This window comes from Capsicum annuum, chromosome 8 (assembly GCF_002878395.1).
Source record: "Capsicum annuum cultivar UCD-10X-F1 chromosome 8, UCD10Xv1.1, whole genome shotgun sequence".
NCBI lineage: Eukaryota > Viridiplantae > Streptophyta > Magnoliopsida > Solanales > Solanaceae > Capsicum > Capsicum annuum.
The window spans coordinates 58,455,789-58,478,273 of NC_061118.1; the positions used below are offsets into that span (position 1 = coordinate 58,455,789).

The 22,485-nt window shown below is 35.6% G+C and overlaps 1 pseudogene; it reads right to left on the reverse strand.

Moving 5' to 3' along the window:
* Positions 1 to 16,443, reverse strand: part of LOC107879149 — a 34,061-nt pseudogene extending 17,618 nt beyond the window's left edge.
* Positions 16,444 to 22,485: the final 6,042 nt, after the last annotated feature.

Consider the following 22,485-nt stretch of genomic DNA (forward strand, 5'->3'; position numbering starts at 1 on the left):
AGCTAGCACTCACCCCGCTAACCATTTTCGAATGTTGTATCCCCACGCGATGCAGGAACTAGGGACACTTCTGTTTATCCTGTGCAGTGATTATTTGATTTCTGGATCGATCATGAGTTAGCTTAAAGTGGTGAGCCACTTTCTTTCGAAAGGCCTATTACTTCTTTGTTTATATTATGTCATAAACAGTTTCTTTGGTTTCTTATTTTTGGCTATGGTTAGAGGCATGTCCTGGCATAGGTTGTTTTTTGGTATTTACAGGCTTTGTGGATTACTATGTATTGGGATGGTTGTAGAAATTCTTAGATTCCTTTCTGAGTTAGTTGAGTTACCTTTCTTGTTATATGTTTGGAATTAATCCGCTGGAAGATGTATTGTGTTTTGATTAGCAAGGGTAAAGAGAGTGGTCTCCAGTCCTCAGCGAACTTGAGATACCCATCACGGCCAGTCCCTGGTTCGAGTCATGACAACCCCTTTTTGATTTAGTGGTCCCTCCTCTACAACGGCCCCCAGAAGAAACTCAAGACCTCTCTGTAGTTTTGTTCATTTCATAATACACTCCTCAAATTATAATATAACAAATCAACCCTTCATAGTAAACTCTATAACTAGAGTTCTATAACTTTATTTTACTCGTCGAAAATTATTTTGATTTCCTAAACTCGTTGCTATCTAGACTCTAGTCAAAACTTACAACCAACAACCATATCAAAACCAGATTTTTCTAGAGTAGTACACCCTCAAAATTCATCGAACAGTGGTCTAGCCCTAAATTTCTCAAAAATTGATTAAGAATTAGGCACAAATATTGCCTCCTAATTCAGCATAATAACAATTTGGTTCATTACTGAATCATGTTGAATTAGTATCGTATAGTATTTTCAAAATTGAAATTACCAAATTAAAGTATTCAATACCCTACCACATCCACCTATACTTAAATATTAGCATTGCATAAGAGGAAAAAGGATGTTTAAGAAACACAATATGCCTAAAGTTTTTAAGTATGGTCATTTATACCTGAAGTTTAGGCATCATTCAACATCTCTAAATTGCATATGAAATGATAATGTAAAGTGAATATGGACACTAATTTAAAGTTATTTACTTGATATAAATACTTGATACGGATAAATTTTATCATATTACACCATAACCAGTTATTCTTCTCAAAGTAAAACAATAATTATTGAATTATGTTGCTTTAGATATTTTATCCATAGCTTATCACGTTCTTCTGAATCTATAGAGGTAGTTAAAAGGAAACTCAAGCACTAATATACAAATGCAATTAGCCTATAAATGTAGAACATATTCATAGAAAAAAATTAGGAGAAAAGACCAATTTGTTCAGGATATGATTGACATGACAATAATTGTATAACTTCATACACGCATGTAATCTAAAGTTGGCTTTGAGAAATAAAGGAGAAATTTATTACTTTGGAGGAAGATTTTACAACTACAATTGTGTATGTCTAAAGTTTATTGTAAAGTTATCAAATTTATATAAATTTATAAACTTAGGACATGAATTAAATAGGAGCCCCAAAATTAACTATATGCACACTTCCCCTAAGTCAATCTCTTTCTCATATATATGTGAGTCATTTAATAGAGAATAAGTTCACAAATATCCTATTTAAGGATCGATACTAATGTATAACTAAATTCACAAGTGTGTAAATATAAAATCAACTTTAAAGTTACTGGTCCGATTTTTTTTTTAAAAAAAACAAATATATAGGTTCAAAACTAGTTTTTTCCAAAACATAAACCTTAAAACACATATATATCCAAACTTAATATTTGTGATTGAATGTTAAACTCAACCACCAAAATTTATGACTCAATATTGTTCAATGGATACTTGATCATGATACTTTCCCATGATATAATATATGCCTTGTGCATGCTCTTCCTAGAGTTACTTACATCTCCATACTAACTGAGCAACATTCAATAGCTTTAGCACCTCTAGTTTGTAGTAAAATTTCTTAAGTAGCCTTCAAGAAATTCATTTATTCTCTTTGTCTGAGTTTTCAAAAATATACCAACTGCAGACACGTTTATATAAGTGGAAATTATTCTATCTTCAATGGCAACACAATATTTTTGTTGTATGTGGGCTTTACAGAGTGTTTTATTATTAATCATATTCAAACTTTTTTCAATCTACTTGTCTAGTCAACAAATAAGTAGAGTCTCTTAGATCAATGTATATGATCCTGGATCATTTATAATTATTTTTCCTATATCAAAATTTATGAAGATCCACTTCAAAGAAAAAATAAAAAGATTAGACAAGGCAACAAAAATTAGTCAAGAAAGAAATCTAAAAAAATGTGTTCATATTTTCTAATTATTTAAAATATATAATAAAATTAAATAGATCTAATTCATTTATTGCAATGAATTACATTATTAGATATAATGTTGTCAACTTCTTCCCATTACCACAATCTCGAAAAAAGGCTCACATCTAATAAGCTAGTTAGTGAGGCAATAATTCTTTAAGACGATGATTAGTAATAGGTCTTAGAAGATGATCAACTACACATGTATTAAGACACGATCCAGACTCTTACTGGAGGTGAGAAGGAAAAATATTTTACAAAGGGGGAAAGCCTAACAGAGCATTATTGTATGGAGGTAGAAGATACATGGATTGTGAATTCTTTTTCCCAAAGAAGAAGCAATGATGATATTTGTGTCAACAACTGCGATAATACATAGGATGCAACTATTATTCAAAATGTTCTAGTGTATAAGGAAAGAAGGTTTATATTACTTGAACATATTTAAAGATATATATAATATTTGTCTTTTGTCACATATCAACTCCCATTGAGATAGATAGGCACCTAATGCCCTAAAAGCCTGAGAGAACCAACTTAAAACCTATGCTTATGACACATATATATATGATAATTATAAATCCTTGAAAAGTATATATAAACTACAATAATAAAATACCAACATAGATAGGTCCAAATAAGATAGTTTCTTCCACTTTAAATTATCTGATTAGTAATCTACACTTTCTTCTATATAAAACTTCATAAGGTGCCATATTTAAACTTGCAAGGAAGCTATTATTGTAATAAAATTCAATAAGCGAGAAATAATCATCCCAACAACCTTTTAAGTCATATTCACAATCTCATAATACATCCTTAAGTGTTTGGTTCTGTCTGACCATCCATTTGAGGGTAAAAGATTATAATTAGATTCACCTACTATCCAAAACTCCTTTGAAATAACTTCAAAAGATTCACAATGAATTTAGATCTCATATCAGATATAGTAAAATTGAAACTCTATATAGCTGGTATATCTATTTAATACATAATCTTGAATACTCTTCAACTGTATAAGCAATCTTGATTGATAAGAAGTATACTGATTTGGAAAATCTATCAATGATTACCTATATAAAATCAAACTTCCTAAATGAGCGAGTGATGTGCTATAGATTCATAGTACTTACAATACTTAAAATTGAAGAATATGTATATACTTATGGCGATTTTATTGGATTTGATGTGTTTTTAGAGTAATTTTTCAGAAAACTAGGTGTTGGAAGCTAATTAGAAAAAATGGAACTAAAGGTAAAAGCCAAAATTTGATAACTTATTGAGGCACCTACACCCCGTAGGTACCACCCACTGGGCATAGGTGGGTCTATAGGTATCAGCAGATAACAAATTTTAGGCCACCACCTACGCCCCCTCCCCCTCTACCCCAGCTACAGCTATAGGTTCCATCAATGGACCCAACACCTATGGCCCGAAGGTAGCCACCGACGTAAATTTTTTGTATCATTTCGAAGTTGTTTATTAGGGTTTCCATATAACCTAAAACTACTCCTATGATAGTTTTAGTCATTCTTATGTACATTTTGTCAAGTTTTCCTCATTTATCTAGGGTTTGAATTCTAGGGTTTCCTTGTGATCTTTAAATACCCTTAGACCTTTTTGTGTAGAGATATTCAAATATAGGCCCTTTGGTACAAAGTTACATAATTCATAAACATTTTTTGATTCTATAACTGACTTATGATCTTGGGATATTATTTTTCTTAGTTTGTTTTTGGTTTATTCTTCAATTTAAGACTTTGGATTTTCTTCTTTTATTATTATGATATTTATTTTGTAATTTTTTTTGTGAATTTCATGAATTATCTTGCATCTATGAGTGGCTAATTCCCTTAGCAAGGATTGTGGTAACCCTGATGGATTAAAAAAGTAAAGGAAGTTTCAAGTCGTTCTAGATAAAGATTCTTGGAAGAATTATGGTTTTCCTTGATTTGATTATCTTCTTAACGGGTGCGCAGCTTTGAATCCCACCTAATATATCAATACTTACTTCACAAAAGGAGTAGAAATTAGGAAAAAGATAATCACAATAGTGATTAGGAGTTGATTGCCAAAATAAGCTTACCTGTACCATCTACTTAAGATGGTTAACTTTCATCTAAAAACTTGAGACTCAAAAGGTAATAGTTAAATTGGGATCCAAGGTAAGGTTTAGTAGGTGACACCCTGAGACTCAAAAGGTAAAAGGTAAAATCTGTCAATGAGTCCACAAGATAGTTTATGGTACATAACTTATCATATTTTGCATCCAAGGTATTAGAATAGTTCGACAGTGCATGATAAATCTATGGAGTTAGAAGCTAGGGAGAACACAAACCTAGTGTTCATCTTAGATTTTTTACAAATAAAAGTGTCAAATTCTTGTTACTTTTTACTATTTCAACAAATTTCCCTCATTTACTTTTCGTAGTGCCTGGTGATTTCAATAAGTTCAAGCAATATTTCTGAATTATTCCTTGTGGGATCTATGCCAACCTAGTTGGTTTATTATATTTTGATAATGACCATTTTATCCTTCAATTGGAGGTATAGTTTGGGCGACATAAAACTTTTGGCGCGGTGGTCGCTAAATTTGGTTTATAGATTGACTGATTAGAGTTGTGGAAGTTGTCATTTTTTTTATTATTCTTTGGGCATACGATAGTGTATGCCTACTCTTTTTGATATGACACCTTGGCCAAAGGAAGTATGGAGTGATGAAGACTTCATTATTATCGATCCTCATCCTTTTGATATGGTGCAGTATTATAGGAGTACGGTAGATATAGTGTGTGAACACAAGGAGAACTTGATGGAAACATTGACACACCTTGCAAACAACAATCATGAGCTTATTCAAAAGGTTGATAGGTTTGGATTGGATATTCACCACTTATAAGTAAAGTTCAATTCAATAATTGATGCATATAATGCCCAATAACTTAGTTATGGGTTGTGTAAAATAGAAATTTCTTTGAAAAGCCAACAAGATGAGCTGAAATTAAAGGAGTCAACAATTGCTCATGCTCTTATGGATAGTATCACTTTTAAGGAGAGCATACTAGAATTATATGGGGAAATAAATAAAAATATAATTCCTGAGTTGGGGCATATTGGACCTCATTCAAAGCATTTTCCCATATGGTGTTTGGATAGTTAGACCTTAATCGAGCCATCCAAACCCAAAGAAAAGTACAAGAGAAAGGAAACATATGTCTATATTCTTGAAACCCAAACAACACGCCTCATCTATTACTTGGGTCATTTGTTTTTATACCACCGCACCTTGATCATAATGGAAAATAAAAAAACAAATAGGGGCGTAATTCATAAGTTCAAAGTGGAAAGAGAAAACTAGAGGTCAACTCTTGGTCTACCTTAATAAAGTCTGAGTAATCTAGGTACCTATAGGCTTGTTAGAGAAGTTTGAGGCACCAACTAAGCCCCGTCGTGCTGCGATAGTAAAATAGGCACCGCTGGTAAGGCAACCTAAGGTATTTGTTGTTTGTACTTGTTATTATGATTGACGTCAGATCTACGAACCTATGGTGCCACAGGTATATTTCTAACTCTTTTGTTTGGTGGAGGCCCAAAGCATTGGGGATAATGCATGATTTTAAGTTGAGGGTGGGGTAGCTTGTAGGTCTTGATGTTCTCTTGGTGTTTTTGTTGTCGTGCCTCTTTTCCCTGGATTCCCATTTCTATTAAAGCTGGCATGTTTAGGCGTATTGTTTTGTTTTGTGATGTTTTTTATTTAACTAAAATAAAAATGATTATCTAGGGCAGTTGACATATTTTTGATGATTTTTGTGAAAAATTATTCTGTTACAACTGTGTGATATGTATATTTATGTGACCATTGTGGAGTTTGTTATGGCATTAGGATTAGGGACATGATAATCATTTCTAAAAATTGTATGAACTAAATAGGTAGTAGCTTGTGATGTGACCACGTGCCATGTGTGTGTGATATACCACTTAGTTCCATTCGTGTGTTGAATCCAGAACATTCCTAATTAGTCTTGCCTAGGTTGTAGTATAGTCGGTTAGGAAAGGATCACAGGTTGTTTTTTATATTAGCCCACTTTTAGCCTAAATGACCTTCTATGTGTGAACCAGTATCCCTTGATCCCAATTTTTGAGCTTTATAACCTATTTTTCATGTTATACCTTTCACCTTATGGTAACACCTAAGACACACCTCCACTTTAAAGATGATGTGGTCACTATCAAATATAGTAACCCAATGCTCTTATCTACTATAATCGATGGGAAGAACTGGAAAAGTAAATGGGGTTTTTGAATAGTAATATCGAACAAGTGGCGAATATCAACTTCGGTTAAAATCAATCATAAGTGAATACTAGGATTATTTTCCCGCTGGCTTCTTAACTCTGTAGGCTTATCATGCTTTTTTGAACTAACCTGATACCTTGCATATAGAATTGATAAGTTATGTACCTTCTACAGTCTTTTGGGTGAGCAAAAGGATTTCACCCATTACCTTTTAAGTCTCAAGGTGTCGCCTTACTTACCCTTATCTTACTCCTGTTAGATAGTACCTTTTGTGTCTCTAGTTATTAGATGAAATCTAACCTTCTCGCTACCTACTACGGTATTTGTATCTATCATGGTAGTTCCACCCTTGGTTATTTTGACCTTGGGCTCAAAAACTCGCCAACTGACGATCCAAATAATTTGTTTCCTCCTCTAATTCTTAGTCATAAGCTTTGGAAGCCGACCCCTATTCTCCTACTTCACTTACTTTCATGGAACTTGTTGCTGCAAACTACTTTGCTACTAACCCTAGATCAGCTCTTAGCATTTCAATCTCTTGTGCTACTAAATCATCATCTACTTTTTGGTTATAGGAGGCACCAGTAGTATATGTTCTAGATACTCTCTCAACCTCCCAAGTTTTCCACCCTCGGTTAGTAAGCGAGATCTGATCTAGCATCTCCAAAGCTGTCTCCCAGCAAAGTCTCATAAAATCTCCTCCGGATATGGTGTCTGCCATAGCTCTGGAGCTGATGGTCAATGCTCTGTAGAATATATCCAAGAAGCTCATCCTTGACATCCCATGGTTGGGCACCATACTCATCTTCTTCTTGAACCTAAACTATGCCTCATACATAGATTCTGACTGTAGCTTCTTGAATTTATGGATCTCATCCTTAAGGTACAACATTCTGGATGGAGGAAAGAACTAGTTCAAGAATTGTCTATTTAACTTATTCCATGTAGTGATAGATCCTCTTGGTAGTTCCCTAGCCATAAATATGCTTCTCCTACAAGTGAGAAGGGGAACAACCTCAGTCTAAGTGCTTCCTGATTCACCCCTAGAATGGTAAAATAACTATAGATCCCGATAAAATTTGCAAGGTGTATATTTGCATCATCTGCAAGCAAACCTGCAAACACACCCTTCAGATTTAAGAGCTGGATCATGGTGCTCATTATGTCAAACTTGATGACTGGGGTAAAATAGGAGAGATAATGGCTCCAATCTCTACCGGATAAGCATATACCAAATGTTCTTCATCATCTATCTATGGCTGCACATACTGATATGTCAGGATAACTTGAACACAGGCACCTCCAGCTCTATTTTGATTTCTATTGAGTGATTCTTCGTGGTCTGCTTCTTGTCTTTGCTTAGATAACTATACCTCCCTGGCTGCCTGTTGTGATTCTTCCATTGCCCTCTTCTCATTTTTAGCTTGAGCTAAAAGATCACCAGTTTGTTGATCAACAATATCCTATACTCCTTCGGGAGGAGAGGGAGGCATATCATCACAAACCTCTTTAGGAATATCAACTCTTTTTTGTTCTATCATCCTACTAGGTGTTTGTAGGATTCTCTCAAGATTCGGATTCACTGGGCATAAGGGATTGCCTCTACTCCATGTGTTAGGAATACACAGGAGTATACCCAACTAAGAGCAAAAAAAAAAAAAACCTAAAAACTTAAACAACTTCACAAATCAACACCGTATTCCCCGACACAGTGCCAAAATTTGGTAATTCCCTAGCTACACCTGAAGATGATGCGGTTACTGCCAAATATAGTAACCTAACAAAGGTTGGGGTGGAGTCCCAATGGAATATGTGGAATCGTAGCTCTCGACTATTATAATCAACGGGCATAACTAGAAAAGTAATAAGGAGGGTTTTGAATAGCAATATCAAACAAGTGGCAAACATAAACTTCAGTTTAAATCAGTCATAGGTGAACACTAGGATATTGTTCCCCTGGATTCTCAACTCCGTAGGCTTAGCGTGCTTCGTTGAACCAACCTAATACCTTGCATGTAGAATCTATAAGTTATGTACCTTTTACAGTCTTTTGGACTAGCAGAAGGATATCACCCATTTACCTTTTGAATCTTAGGACGTTGCCTTACTAACCCTTATCTTAATCCAAGTTAACAATTACCTTTTGAGTCTCTAGTTATTATATGAAATCTAACCATCAGAATTAGATAAAATATAGTAGCATGGATCAACAGCTAAACTCCAAATTTCTATTGTCATTATCTTTTCCTAGTCACTACTCTTTAGGAGTAAGTAGCAATAGTCTAGGTGGTATCCTAATATTTGAAAGCCCTACGATAACTATTAAAGTGAAGATAAACAATGCATCCATGGGTATCAATTCAGAACTACAATAGCACTTCCCCTACTTCGTCAATTCGCCAGGGTTTCCACAACCCTAGCTAAGGGTTTTTAGCCGCTCATGCTTGTGAAGTAATCAACAACATTCATTATTTAAAGCATAAGATGAAATCACAATAATCAAAAGTAAAAACCCAAAACCGTAACTAAATTAATCAACCAAAATCAATACAAGAGAATTCCAAGAAAAAAATCAAATCTCAGAACCAAAATATGTTTGTGAGTAACAAGAGTGCGTAACTTCTACTAAAAAACACATAAGGGGTATTTATAGTACATAAGAAAACTCTAAAACCAAAGTTTGAACAAAATCAGAGAAAAAAGGGTCGGTGGCTACATCTGGTCTCCATATGTGGCCTGGCCTTGGGCACATGTGGTGCATGCGGCCTGAGGCTGCGCGCATGTGGTAAACCCATGTGCCCAGACAAAAAATTACTGCAGGTCTTTCCTCAATATTTTGAACTTCTGACACATACTTTGCCCATATGCGGTCCACATGTTATACATGTGGTCCGCATGTTGACTTAGCAAGTGCCAACAAGTTACTTTTTTAGCGTTTTCACTCTCTGGATCTTTAATTCTTCAATTCCTGCACTTACCTTAGTCACATATATACCACATATGCTACATGTGGTCCATATACAGACATAGGTAATTGCCAGGAGTTTCAACAATTGCAATCAAGCTTCAAATCTTCAACTTTCATCTCATGCTTTGGTCACAAATAATACAAAAATTGTCACGAACATTCAAAATTGATCACATTATTAGCTAAAACACCACTTTGACCTTTATCATGAATATAGCATCCAAAACCTAGTTTCCTGTAAAACATACCCAAAATGCATCATATCTAACAAAACAACCTCAGAAAGTTGCATATTTTTCTCGTTTTAGGCATCAAAAGTTCTATATTTTTATAGAATATCAACACCCTCAACTTAGAACATTTTGATGTCCTTAGGCACTAAAATAAAACAAACTAAACACGACTCTTAATTAGGATAATCTAAGCTATTCAAGGCAGTCAGTCAACACTTTAAGATCAAATCACAACACCCTTTCCTATTTAAATTTTTCACAATCAACTATGTGTGAATATAAAGTACAACAATGCGACACAATGGGATAAAGGTATGGCGTTACATTAGCAACAGAAAACCATGCATAAATATAATTTACATTACCCAAACCAAGCAAGAAGCTAGCAATTTGATTCAAGTGCCCTCACAATAAAGAAGTCCCAATCACTCGTATGATATAATGTATGTTAATGCAAGGACAGTCAAGAGACACTCAAACTCAGAAGAGAAGTTCCAATCAATGTGTATCAAATACCATAGGCTTGCCCTTATTTTCTTTACCTTAGCATTTAGACAGTCAAGTTAGGATCACTATAGGAATTTTCTCGGCTTGTAATGTTGGCTTGGGGGTTGGTATAGTACATATGGACATATCAAATGGCTTTCTCCCTTTTTATTTAATGCACATAAAAGTTGGGTATGGTCTTTCATTATTTCTTTTTCACTTTGTCATAATTTTTTTTCTTTTTTCCTTTTTCTTTTTCTTTTTTTTTCTTCTATTACCACACCGAGCTCTACTAACTTTTTCTCTTACTATACCCTTCAAAATATATATTTTACATCACACACCCCTATTATATCCACCCTCAACTTAGGCGATTTACCTAAGTTGAGGTGCATAATATCTAAGGGGGACTAGGGCCAAAATAGCTAATTGTAACACAAAAGGGAAGGTGAATGGTGAAAGATGAAAAACAGGCTATAAGGCTCAAAATAGGGATCAAGGGATCCTATTTCACATTGGGAAGGTCATTTAGGATACAAGTGGACTAAAATAAAAGATGGCCTATGATCCTTTCCTAACCGATAATCCTTCAACCTAGGCAAGGCTGACTAGGCAAGTTATGAATCCAACACACAAATGGGGGACTCAGTAGCATCTCACACAAACATGGCACAGAGGCAATATTACAAACTACTACTTACCCAATTCATGAAATTGTTAGCAAGTGATTAACATAACCTTAATCCTAATGCCATAACAAGATCCACAATGTCCATACATATATACATTCACATAGTTCTAAAACACAATTTTTAGAGGGCTATCAAAATTAATCAAAACATGACTACTGCCCTAACTACTTAAAAATTTCTTAATTTCACAAAAATACCATACAAAACAAAACATAATAGACATAAATTAACCTAGACATGCCTATTCTACAACTATACCGTGGCTGACAAAAAAGGAAGCATGACATCAAAATCCTGCAATGGCTATGGTATACCCTACCCCAAACTAAAAAATATGCATTATCGTTAATGCACAAAATAATACAAAATAAAGCAAAGTGAGAACATACCTGGGACGCACTAATTGTCCATGTCATAACCATCCCTATATAAGGGTATATCAGTTGGTGGAGGCGGTGATGGTGGTAGTGCACTACTAAAAGATGCACCCGTTATTATCGCATTGCACGTCTCGACGTATCAATGACTGCAAAATCTATCAAATTATATCTGGCATTTTTAACAAACTTGTCATATGGCATATTAGGATCTTGTAACTCTCCCATGTGACCTTTCCTATCCCCAACTACCGGGGCTTCCTCATTATCCTCTACAAAGAAATCAAAATGTATGGGTGCACACGAAGGTGATATCTTGACCATCGGGGGTATGACTAAATAAGTGGCTTCCATATGTCTCTCTATGAGAGAGCATACCTTTGCTCACAATATATCCACCACCTTTCTCTCTGGTCTAGATCTAGCACCTCGTCTCTGTAAATTGAGTTGTAACTTATCTCTCAAACTCATCAAGATGTGCCTATAAATTAACATATAGCTCAAATAGGACATCTTTATGTGCGGCTTCCCATCTATCCTATGCCCTATAAAATCTAGTTGAAACCCCTAAATGTATCTGCTCGTATAGAGTAGCTATCTTGATCTCTAAAATCTACAATAAAGCATCACTGGCCTTATGACTTTACACTAAGCTCTGTAAGAACTCTGAGGATATAGTAATCATACCTATAGTAGGAGCTATAGTGGATAGGAAAGTAGGTTCTAAAAATATACCAACTAGATTTAAGGTCAAAGTCGGGGCTGATGAAGAAGTGGATGGTGTCCCCTCGCCTTGAATACTGATATTTGGGGTCTCTCTTTTCTCCCCTATCTCAATATTAACACTAACTCCCACATTGACTTTGTGTGCATCACTAGGCTCTATAGAAACTGATGGACCCTTAGTTTGGACTCGAGGTACTATATCAGGCTTAGCAGAGCTCTTGGGAAGGTTCAGACGTGCCAGATCCTTCATACTCTTTGTCTGCGCAGTGGTTGTCACCCATACCCTCTTATCTACTCCCGGTATCTCAAGTACACCAGCCTTGTCACATAACCTCTAAATTAGGTAGGGTAATGGAAAATTCATTATCTCTCCACATGCCCTTCCATAGATCTCTTGTCGGGGGATAGACGCAAAATCAATTGAATATCTGTCCGTCAAACTAGAAACCAAGGTTTCTCCCTCATAAGTCAACATATTATCTGAATTGTGGGGAATAGTCGATATCGAATGAGCCACCACCAAAACATGGTAACAAAAGTTAACTTACCCTTCTTAACCATACCATGACCAACGATCCATGGGATCTCATCACCAAAAAGTGAAATATAACTGGCTATCCACCTAGCCATCTTAACTCACTCTCTCTTCTATGCTCAGCCACTTACATAATGTGTCTATCTCATGTGACTCTCAATCTATAGTCACACTCAGACTTCACCATAGGTATAAGTTTAATCCCAAATCCAAAATACAACAGGTAGTTAAATTTTCCTTGCATTTGGCTCAAAATCCAATCACGATGATTTTCACTTAAGAATTTCATCACTCAATCTATCATAGAAAAAGGCTCATCTAAGGTCATCATACACAAAATAAAGATAAAGAAAAAATTTAAAAATAGAACAAACAACTAATCCATGAAAATGTGGGCACCATCAAACTGCCTAACTATTACAACCAGAAAAAATCATCCAAAATAACATCAGAACATCTAGAAATATCTCAAAAATATAGGCCAAATGAAATGAATACAGAGACAGACACCCCCAACTAAAAATCTTGCAGTGTCCTGAAAGCATAAATAATAAAGCATAAAGAGAGATAAATGTGCTCCTTAAAACGACAGCAACAACTTCTCTCACCCTTGGACACAGTATTATCTCTAGCATCATCTCCAACATCATCAGAACAGGACCACTCAGATGAGGCCTTATCATCGTTCTCCACTCAGGAATAAGGTAATCTGTCTCAGGGTTTTAGGAACTTTCATAGGCCCTTAACCCCCTTCCACAACTTGCTAAAGAACTTGTCCCTTTTCTTTTTCCCTTTCTTCATCTTCTCATGTGAGTATTGAAGCTCTAAATCCTAACAATGGTGGCTCCCTGAGTTTTTTGGTCCTCCAATCATAATCAAATTGGGACATATATAAATGAGGTGGTGGAGGTCTCTCCCATCCCCTGAGGTAATCCTAGCATAAGCTTCCTAATGGCCCTTAAATCAACACCAATCTCTTTAAAAGGCCTGGCTGTGGATGTCCTATAAGACTCTGGCTCCTAATATGTTGACCTACCTAAGTTGATCTTCCTCTTCTTGATTTTGCATGGTGTACCCTCACCCTAAATTTTGAGAGGATAGATGGTGATGACAGGGCGCACCCAAGTGTCTCTAGGGTAATCCACAATCCTGGCTTGCCTGCATAACTTAGTAATCAAAGAGGGAATAAAAGATGCGTACCATTGTGGTTCTTGAAGAACTTCATATCAGAGACCACAAGTCGACCAACATTCAAAGAAATGTCATCTAGTATGCAAGTAACCATGTGAGCCTGCAAATTTGGAACCATTGTCATATGGCTACAAGGGAAAACCTGGCTACAAATGATGGTCAACCAAATTCGAACCTCAGTAGTGAAGTCATTTATCGATATATACCTCTTGGTAGCCACCCAAAGGACCTCCTTGCCTGAACATAGCTTCTCTGTCAACCAACTCCTCGATTCACACTATTTGGCCTCAAATTGATCTATGTTTGCATTCGAGAAACCATAGGTGTCATTTATCTCTTTATCTCCAAAGTTTACCATCTTTTCTCAAATCTTGATGATTGGGTTTGAGAAATATACCACGCTAATATTAGCATAGAATTCCCGTACCTACTGCTTATTTTCCCGGCAAGGATCCAGGGCAAAACACATTCATCCAATGGACACAACTCTATCATGAAATTCCAAAAGCTTTTTGATTCCTTGTCCAAGCATATTCCCCTCTTCGAAAGCAACTTTGTTCTTAGAAGATCACCATAGTAAAGATTGTGGCACTCAGGGGCCATGAAATAAACTTGATCGTAGTATCCCATGATGCAAACATGAAAAACATGAAAATAACACAACAACATTCATCATCAACATTTTTATGCACAAATTATACTATGTTGTCCAATAAAGCCCATGGGATGGATACTTGGTGGGTTTTGGACATGAATTGGGGGTACTTAATTTTTGGCCAAGGCTGAAATTTAGCCACAAATATGGAGATCGCAGGACATTGAGCGTGATCAAGGTACCTGAGGCCAGACCGGGCCAGATTTTTTAATAGTTCAAAATTCCAATTTCAGGGCCAGATCATGTACCAAAATAGAAATTTATCACTAAGAATATTGAACAAGGTTCCTAAGCACTCGATCATGCCCTAAGAATATAAAAACAACTTGTTATGGATTTGATATGGAATTTGAACGAGCACTTGGTTTGCATGTTACATTTTTCTCAATTTCAAATATAATTTGGATACTTAAGATTTCCCCATATGTGCGCACACCATTCACAACATTGAACCACCACACAAGTATAAACAAACCACAATTTATCAATAAAAAGAACAATTTTAGGCCAACCCTATGTCATGCATTCTATGGCCTATACAAGCAAATAAAGTGAGAATTTAAAGCAACACCAAAATAATGATGGAAGATGGATGCTACAATGCTTATGGATGCCCAAACGATGAACAAAAATAAGTACACTTTGAGAGAGAATTCAGAGAGGGAGTGTGAGAAAATGGGAAATAGGATGGTCATTTAAACTGATTTGACTGTGATGGCGGTCCAAGTTCCACAATTGTGGACAAGCAACGACCGCAATTGCAGAGGCCTGGGGCCTGCAATTCCGATAATAGAGTGAACTTCTGCACCTTCATTTTGCCTTGTTAATCTCATTATCCCATTTTGATACACTTTATCCTATTTTAATCCCGTTCTAAACACTCCAAAGTGCCACAAATGGATGGATTAATCAATTACAAAATTAAAATCTACACTACTAAATTAAAAGCAAAGGATTCGAGCTACTTTCATGGCATTTATGGGTTGCCTCCCACATAGCGCCTTAGTTATTATCATGGCACGACGTCCTTCATCTTCTTCAAGATGGATCCTCAAGGGAACCATCATTCACTTCCTCATCCGCGATATCTATAACCGACACCACTAGAAAATCCATGGGGTATTTCTCTATTTTGCATATCCGAAAGGAAACTTCACCATTATGGATCATAAACTTTATTTCACCCAACTCCAAATAAACTATAGTTCTTATAGTGAAAAGGAAAGGTCGACCAAGGACAATAGGCACCTTTTGGTCAATGTCACAATATAGCACCACAAAATCCACCAGAAGGATGAATCGTCTACCTTCACAAACACATCAAATAAAACCCCAACCGGTCCCTTGATAGATCTGTCTACCATCAAAATCCTCATCGATGTTAGAGTAGGGGTTCTCAAGCCAAGCCTCAAGTATATTGAAAAGGTCATGATATTAATACTTGCACCAAGGTCACATAAAGCTTTTTAAAACTTATGTGTCTTGATGGTGCATAGAATTGTAAAGTCCCCGAGATCTTTCTTCTTTTCTACTACCATACTATGCATAATAACACTTACACATAGGAAATTTTGATGATGTCCCCCTTAACAAACTTATTTTTTGACATTAATTTTTTCATAAGTTTAGAATACCCCAGAATCTCTTGGATAGCCTCAACTAAAGAGATATTAATAGAGAACGAGATATTAATAGAGAGGTTGCTAAGCTTAGCCATGAATTTCTCAAGATTTTCATTCTCCTCTTTTCTCTTAAACATTTGTGGAAATGAAGGAGGGATTAGCATAGTGGGCAATGTATCACTTCGCGGCTCATCAATTTCGACCACCTCTTCATCAAGTTCCACCAATTCTTTTTCATAACCTTCTTCTTGAGATTTCGGAATATCTTCTTTTGACTCAACCATAAACTTTTCCTTAACACTCATAGGCTCAATATTGGGCTCTTTCTCACCCACACTTTATCCCCCAACTTCTCTCAAATGTTCACCAAGGATCTTGCCAATCCTAGTGACTATTGCTAAAACATGAGCATCATTTTTTGGGTTCACAAAAGTATCACTAGGAAGGCCCCACTTTGGTTTAGAATTTAGTTGAGATGAGATTTGGACAATTTCCATTTACAATTACTTAATTGAAGTGGAGTGGGACACAACCATTTGGTTGATTTGCAAAAATTATCCTTTCAATTCACAAACCATCTTATCTATTCCCTTTACTTTTATCAAGATTCTTGCTAAGACATCTTAAGTTTTTTATTTGTCAGGGTCAACAGGATTTGCGTATTTGTTTTTTTCCGATCATGAGGTAGCACATAATGATCATACTCTTGGTCTTTATCCCTCTAATAATGGTCACGATCACGATTCATCCAACCTTTGTTCCCACTTTGCCTTTGATAGGCTAAATGGGAACCCCTTCTCCTCAAATAGTTGGCCAAATACCTAATCTCTCATCAAGCCTCTTGGCCCCTTCATCATCACAGGACTTGGATACCATGACATTTACTATTTTTGTGGGTGCACCCATCATATGCTTGGTTAGAAGCTCTAGTTGTGTCATTATTTTTCCCATGTTTTTCTCTCTTTCTTTAGCTTTTTTCCTTTGCTCTTTGTCAACAAAAGAGGTAGTAGGAGATCCTTTTGGTACCTCAGCCTCATGGGTGTACCACCCCAATTTTTCTAGGTAACTTCCTCAAGAATGTTTGTAGCTTCATGGTAAGTTAATTTCACATGAGAACCTCCCGTAGCATTGCCTACCATAATTTTGTTGAGTTGATGTAGAGCCCAGTAAAAAATTTAGAGAAACATCTTATTTAATACCTCATGGTTGGGATATTACATGATTTTTGCACTGAATCTTTCCCATACCTCGTATAATGATTCTCTATTCAGTTGCTAAAAGTGAATGATTTCATCACGTAATTATAGCATATTGGATGGTGAGAAGTACTGATCAATAAAGGAAACAGTGAGTTCATCCCATGAAGTAATTGATCCAACTAGAAGAGATCGAAGCCACAATATTGTCTTTCTGATTAGAGAAAATAGAAAGAGGCACAACCGGATGAACTCTTGGGATATGTGCAAAATATCAAAGGGTGCACACACTCCTATGAAATTCTCCAAATGAAAATTGGGATCCTCATGGGCTTGTCCCTAAAAATTCCCTTCATTTGTAGCTTATGCACCATGATGCTCGTACCGTGGAATACCCACTCTCATGAGTAGGTGGGATACGGATGACACTTATATGCTCAACTTCATTGAGGTTCTCCTCATCATTAAGAGGACTATTGAAAGACCTGTCATGACTTGCATTGTCACTCATGGCTCCATGTATATTATTGAGATCACCTAACAATAAACAAAAACAACAACCCAAATAAATACACACTACTACCTGTATACCCAAAGTAACTATCAACACCACACAAGTGAAAACTGAATTTCACTTCTCGACAATGGTGCCATTTTGATCACGCTAACCTATACCATTGAATTTAGTTGAGGACGATTGTTGTTAATAAAGCTCAACTTATGTTGAGGTCAAATCCCCGAGGAGTGGAATTAGCCTTCTAATCTTATGGTTATTAAAGTTACTAAAAAGATAGCCATAATATAAATAAAGTAAAAGACATGATTTAAAATAGAGGGTGGTTTAGAATGTGATTTTATCAAAGTCTATTCAAGCTAACATTCAATAGGCAACAACTGTGATTGAAAATTCAATATGAGAAGGATCTTGGGATTATGTCTACCTAAGGGCAAGCTATGTGTGGTTGCATGATGATTTGGTGCAAATTCTAGTCATTAGCATTGTGGTAGGCTGGTGAAAGGTCTTTGAGGCTAGTTCGTCAACAAAACCTCATGAATATGACTTATTGACCCTTTTGGGCACATCATGAGTATGGCAATTAAACCTAATTAATACCTCAGTTGGGCATTCCTATTTCTATGATGATGCCCAAGATATATCTTACTCTCTACTCACCCTTTTTATAAGATAGAAAAAAAATAGCAAACTACATCCATTATTATCCACGATTGCTTTGTCACCCATATCCCTCTTGCAAGGATGATATAGGTTCTAAAGGTTCACCCACACACCTCTTTCAAGGATGACATAGGCTTTAAATAACTTGTAGTTTTCACCTACAAATCCATTTTGGGCATTTAGGGTTTGCACCCATAAACTCCAACTAATTCAAACAAGCAATAGTGAAAATCATCATCAACAAACTAGAATATACACAAATACATCACAGCCCACACATAATTGCACCTTAGTTCAACAAAATCCCCAAATAAGAAAATTTAGCTACTCGTGAAGTAAAGAGGAAGAGATATGCCATAAGCTTCATTCAAATCATCCATGGTAATGGATAGTACGAGGATTCTTAAATTTACACTTTAATTTCACCAAACCCAAATTGTAAAATTGAAATACAAAAGTTTCCCCAATTAGTAGGGTTAGAAATTATCCAAAATTCAATTTTTCAATGTGCGGAATACCAAATGGAAAAAGTTTTAGCATTATAAGGGATTTGGGGTCGGCTGGGTAAAATGATAGAATTGCCCTTCGGCATAAATTTGCCTAGTCGTGATCATGGCTGTTTGTTCGCAATTGCGGCTATTGTGAATACCATCATACCCTCGTGATCGTGGTTGCTAACCAAATTAGACTAGTTGTGATCATGGCCCTTAGACCTTAATTGCGGCAACTGATCCTGTATGTCGCTTGCACTTTTTTTATCCTTTTGGTTCCTTTTCAACTAAAATCCACATCTTTCTTTCTCATCGCTTGTATGTCTGCAAAATATGGAAATTAGTGCATTCAACTAATAATCTTTTCTCATTCATACCTTCAAATCATAGTAGTGTGCAAGAATTTTTGATGTAAATGAGTCGTAAGTTCACCACTCATCAGTGATTATAACTAAAGTTGAGTTATTTTACTTGTTTGAGATTACTACTATAAACCCCTATTTATTTTCAGTACTATCCATTGATTCCTACAAATGAGATACGTAATTCCATGTATTTCGTTGGGATTAAACCTCAACCTTATTGGATTACTATATTTTGCTTTGACTATTTTATCCTTGTATAGAGGTGTAGCTTTTCCACTTATGTTACAATGAACCTATTTTGGCCCTGGTCCTTCTTGGACATTGGGCACCTCAACTCAAGAAAATCTTATAACTTGAGGGTGGCTATCATAGAGGTGCCTAATATAAAGTGGGTATGAATAAGGGTAACAAAAGAGAAAAGAAAGCAGGGTTGAGCATGGTAGAAAAATTTGAAAAAGAAAGATAAAGAAAAAAAAGAATAAAAGAAATCACACCCAACCTAAATGTGCAATAAAAGAATCAAAAAGGGAGAAATAAGGGTGGAATAAAAAGAATTCGGCTGATAAGTGGACCCCAAAGTAAGTGTAGTTCTAGGGAGTCTTAGTCACTATGAATGTCTAGATGTACCATACTAGCCCTTCATGCCTACAGTACAAGCCAAATAAAGCCATATAGTGATCCTAACTTGACTGTTTAAAAACTAACGTAGAGAAAATAAGGGTAAGACTATGGTATTCAATGCACATTTATGGAACTTATCTCATGAATGTGAGTGTCTCTTGATACTTCTCTGCATTGACATGCATGATTTCATATGAGTGATTGAGACTTCGTTGTTGTGAGGGTGCATGGGTTATGTTTCTAGCTTCTTACTTATTTGGGTGGTGCAACTTGTACATATTCATGGTTATTTGTTGTTTATGTAATGCCATAGTTTGATTCCTCTATGTCATATTATTGTTCTTCATAGATGCGCCTAGTTGGTTTAAAAGTATTGAACCTGGAGAGTATAATGTGTTTTGAGCTAAAATTGATAATTGACTGCATTAGGTATCTTAGGTTTCTCTTGGTTAAGCATCATCCTAGTGTTTTGTTATATTTGTTACCTAAGGACATACAATGTTCTAAGTTGAGTGTATTAATGTTCTATGGATTCATAGTACTTACAATGCTCAAACTTAAAGAATATGTGTGTACTTAAGGCTATTTTGTTGGATTTGATGTACTTTTGGAGTGATTTTGTAGGAAACTAGGTGTTGGAAGCTAACCGTATGAAAACATAATGAAATGCCAAAAATTAACCACTTATTGAGGCACATACACCCCAGAGGTACCGCCTACTAGGTGTAGGTGGGTTCGCATATATCAGAAATTGTTTTCCAGAGAACAAATTTCTGGCCACCACCTATGGCCCCCCACCACTTATGGTTGTAGGTGCCACCTACGACCATAGATGGGTCTGTAGATAGCCACCGACACAAATTTCTCAGATAGTTTCAAAGTTATTTCTTTTGGTTTCTTTGTAACCTAAACTTACTCCTATGATTTTTTAGCCATTATTATGTACGTTTAGTCAAGTTTTCCTCATTCATATAGGATTTCAATTCCAGGGTTTCCTTGTAATCTATTATACTTTTTAAACCCTTTTTTATAGAGTTTTCCAATGATAGGCCCTTTGGGGCTAAATTGCATCATTCATAATCAACTTTTGATTCTAAGATTTACTTGTGATCTTGGGATCTTATTATTCTTGGTTTGTTTTTGGTTTGTTCTTCAATTTAAGTCTTTGGATTTTTTCTTTCATTATTGTGAGATTTATTTTGTAATATTGTCTACGAATTCCATGAATTATCTTGTAACTATGAGTCGCTAATTGCCTTATCTAGGGTTGTAGGAACCCTGGTCGATTAACAAATTATATAAAGTGCTAAGTCATTCTAGATAAAGTTCTTTTTTGTATTATTGTTTTATTCAATTTGATTGTCTTCTTAATGGGTGCACACATTAGGAACCCACCTAATATTTCAGTACTTACTTCAAAAAAGGAGTACATATTAGGAAAAGATAATCCCAATAGTGATTTGGAGTTAATTGACAAAATAAGCTTACTTTCACCATTTACTTAAGATGGTTAAGTTTCATCTAACAACATGAGACTAAAATGGTAATAGTTAAATTGGGATCCAAGGTAAGGGTTAGTAAAGTGACACCATGAGACTCAAAAGATAAAGAGTGAAATGTATCAATGAGTCCACAAAATAGTTGTGGTATATAACTTATCGGATTCTGTATGCAAGGTATTGGAATAGATCGACAGTGCACGATAAATCTATAGAGTTAGAGGCCAGGGGGAACACAACCCTAGTGTTCGTCTTAGATTTTTTACAACTAAAAGCATCCAAGTCTTATTACTTTTTACTATTTCAGCAAATTCCCCCCATTTACCTTTTGTACTGCTTGGTGAATTCAACAAGTTTAAGCAAAAAATTTGCATTATTCCCTGTGGGATAAATCCTAACCTAGTTGGGTTATTATAATTTGACAGTGACCATTTATCTTTCAATTGGAGTTGTAGTTTGCATGACATCAAAATTTTGGCATAGTTGTAGGAGAATATAGGTTGTAGATTGATTGATTGGAGTTGTTGAAGTTGTTAGGGTTTTTTTATTCTTCTTCGAGAATATCCCAGTGTAAGGCTAATCTTACTATTGAACTATTCCAATACCTTGCCTATAGAATCTAATAAGTTATGTACTATCAACTGTCTTGTGGACTCATTGATAGGTTTCACCCTTCACATGTTGAGTCTCAGTGTATCCCGTTACTAACCCCTTCATAGATCCTAGTTTAACTATTACCTTTTGAGTCTCAAGTTATTATATGAAATATAATAATCTTAAGTAGATAGTGCAGTTAAGCTTATTTCAGCAATTAACTCCAAATCACTATTATGGTCTTCTTTCATACTCTCTACCTCTTTTGTGAAGAAAGTAGTGAATGTAGGAAGGATCTTAATATTTGCACCCATTAAGAAGATAATTAAATCAAAGAAAATCATAATACATGCAAGAATCTTTATCTAGAATGACTTGGCACTTCCTCTACTTTGTTGATCCGC